The 3,228-nt window shown below is 37.3% G+C and overlaps 1 protein-coding gene across 1 annotated transcript in view; it reads right to left on the bottom strand.

Annotated features, from left to right (window-relative positions):
• The window catches only part of LOC107442257 (sn-1-specific diacylglycerol lipase ABHD11-like), a 22,568-nt gene extending 22,333 nt beyond the window's left edge, over positions 1-235 (bottom strand). The window contains exon 1 of the mRNA XM_043050303.2: positions 94-235. The gene's annotated coding sequence lies outside the window, so the exon portion shown is untranslated. The remainder of the gene's footprint in view (positions 1-93) is intronic.
• Positions 236-3,228: the final 2,993 nt, after the last annotated feature.

The following is a 3,228-nucleotide window of genomic DNA, read 5'->3' as shown; positions in this document are numbered from 1 at the left end:
ATATATATATATATATACTATAACTGAAAAACACAGCTACATTTAAAGATATAACTAAAGTAAATGTTTATATCTAAAAGAAAGCTTATTTACCTTGCCATAATTTTAAGTAACTTCGAAACACGATTTCTATTTATATTTCGTGCAATCCAATTTAGGTACATAAATGTCGTCTCTTAGACTATCCCGATGTTTATGTCTGCAGTGAAAACTCAAGACGAAAAATCATTTGATAGCAAAAGCAAATAAAGTAAAAAATAAATTACGTCACGTTACGTTACGATATACTCTTCAAAACTTTATTTCCTGCTTTAAAACAATGATTCATATTGTTAGTAGAAAACAAGATATTGCTCAAATGAATTCACTTTTGTATGAAGGATTAAAATACAAATATTTAAACCATGGTTTATTTTTATAAAATTTGTTATTTTGGGGGCATTTTCAATTATTATTTTTAATTTTTGCCAGTTAAAATTAGATTTTTAAAAATATGCTAGTTATAGACATTTTCAGTTTCTGAGTGCAAATTTAACGTTAATAGCTTTTAAATATGATTTTTTACTTGCTTTCGCAATGGGTTGAATGCAAACCCCTAGCCTATGAATGTTTATCTCAATTGCCTTGTCATTTTGAACTCACCAAAAAGACAAGGGAACTCTTTTAAAAATTCAAACAAAGTAACCATGGAGGAAGGAACTAACTCGCAGTTTCTTTATATGGATAGGAAAATCAAGAAATCAACTCACATATTGCCCGACAGCAAGGGGATTAACTCCAGATTCTTCTGCTATGGGGGATATTGTGGTCGGTGCAAGACGGTAACAGAAAACGCATCAGCTATCTGTCACTGGGATTCGAATCTAGATCGCCTCAATGGAAAACTAGCAATTTATCTCCTGATCGATTCCGGTTTAAGCTATAAAGTTATATTTAATCCCATAACTGACGTTGAACAGCTAACCCATCTTCAGTTTTACAGCTCAATGCATTACTACGCAGTCTTGTAATTTTGAAACCAACTCAAGTTTTAAGCTAACTTCTGAATCAAGCATTGGATCCAGCTAGTCTTTGTGGAAGATTCTTTCAGATAACGGATTAGCATTGGCGTTACACGAGAATTAAAACCTCGAGAAAAGGTTTGAAGCGATGCCCGAAATAAAGAGGACTTAACTTTTGATCCGTTTATCACTGGGAATATTTTATTTCAGCTTTGTGGTCTTTGTGAGCGGAGAGCAGAGTATGTGTCAATCAGATATTGCTGAGATTCAAACTAAGTCACTTCACTGGGAGGTGAGTGCTATATCCGCCGAGCAAATTTGAAATCAACGAAGTGAAAATATTCAAGATCTGTCAGGAAGATTGATTACTAAGTTCTTGAATACGAGAAATTGGAGGAATTTCTCCCTCCGAGAAATTGAATAATTTGTCGACACAATTCAAGTTCTTGAATGTCATTGATTGGTCGGAAGTGAAACTTGGCCATGCGCATTATTCATACTCAATATTATAAAATCATACTTACATGAATTTAAAATTGCTAAATATATTCAAATAAAATTATAATAACACAAATAGANCACTGCCGTAATTCAGAAAGTTAATTTCTCAGTTATTGTTTTTGAGAAAGGGTGACTTGAAAATGTCTCAACAACGTGATTTACCTGAATCCATTGCATGGCGCATCATCGGCAGACTGGAATCCGGGCAAACACAACGCAGTGTGTCGAACGCTGTTGGAGTCAGCAGAAGTGTCGTTGCAAGACTGTTGAATCGATTCCAAGAGACTGGAAATGTGAGTCGTCGCCAGGGCAAGGTAGACCACGTGCAACAACTGCAGCTGATGACTGGTATATACAGTTAACAGCTCGTCGTAACAGAACAGACATTGTTACTCAGCTGCAAAGACAGTTTCTCGTGGCAGCAGGATGAAGAGTTTCCACCCAAACAATACGGAATAGGCTCCTTTAGGGAGGTCTCTGTCCTCGTTGGCCCATGGTCTGCATTCCATTGACCTCAAGCCACCGTGCGGCTCGCAGAAGATGGGCTGCTGAACATCAAGATTGGGAGCAACGGTATTGGAGCCACGTATTGTTTACAGACGATTCTCGATTCAGTCTGAAGAGTGACACCCGACGTGTTTTGGTGTGGAGGGAAAGGAGCACTCGAAATTACCCCACTTTCATTTGTGAAAGGTCACACTACAGACGAGCTGGTAGGATGGTGTGGGGTGGAATAAGCATCGGTGGGCGTATGGACCTGCATATCATTCGGAACGGTACTTTGACGGCCCGCAGATATGCAGACGAGACATTGAGACCTCATGTCATATCCTACGCAGCAGCCATTGAAGATTCCTTCGTTTTACAAGATGATAATGCGAGATCACATACATCTCGTCTTGTGGAGAACATGCTGGAAGCTGAAACAATGCAGCGTATGGAATGGCCAGCGCGCTCTCCTGACCTGAATCCAATCGAGCATGCTTGGGACATGCTTCGGAGACGCATTGCTGTGAGACCAAGGCCTCCATTAACTCTCCGTAACTTGGAGATAGCCCTTCTTGAGGAGTGGAGCTGTATTCCTCAAACTCTCATCGATACCATCATCGTATCCATGGGAAACAGGTGTGCAGCAGTCTTAGCTGTTCGAGGAGACCACACACCTTATTAACAGTACTGCATCATTTCTAAACATTACTTTTTTTATCGTTTACATGTAAACCAATTATTGCCTTAAATGGACTTTTTGCTTTTTTTCCATAGTTTCCATGAATTAAAGCTTAATTCCATATGTTTTTACGTCTTTTTTTCTGTATCGCGCATTGATACGTATGCACTATCCATTTCATGCAGCTCTGTGGATGTCTCGCACGATTTTCTTACTTTCTTTGCTTGCTCCCCTAATTTTTTTGAGCAGTGTAGTTGTATGAAAAAACTTAAAGCTAAATAAAGCGAAACAATGTAAATAAGGCACAAACAATGCATACTGAAAATATATACACAAATTAGATCTATATATAGAGCACGGAGTATAGCCTTTCTTCATTTAGATTTAAGTTAAATGTTTAAACTATTTTTACTGAGGAAACAGTTTTACAAGAAATACTTTTATTTCATGAACTCAAAATATGGTATGTAATAAATATGTTTGCCTATGCACTTTTCTTAAAACTTTATTTAGTAAACGTTTGTGAATTAAGTTTTTTTTATTGAAAATTTGATCTTA

This window comes from Parasteatoda tepidariorum, chromosome 2 (genome assembly GCF_043381705.1).
Source record: "Parasteatoda tepidariorum isolate YZ-2023 chromosome 2, CAS_Ptep_4.0, whole genome shotgun sequence".
Classification (NCBI taxonomy): domain Eukaryota; kingdom Metazoa; phylum Arthropoda; class Arachnida; order Araneae; family Theridiidae; genus Parasteatoda; species Parasteatoda tepidariorum.
This window is presented reverse-complemented; position numbering and strand designations above follow the sequence as displayed.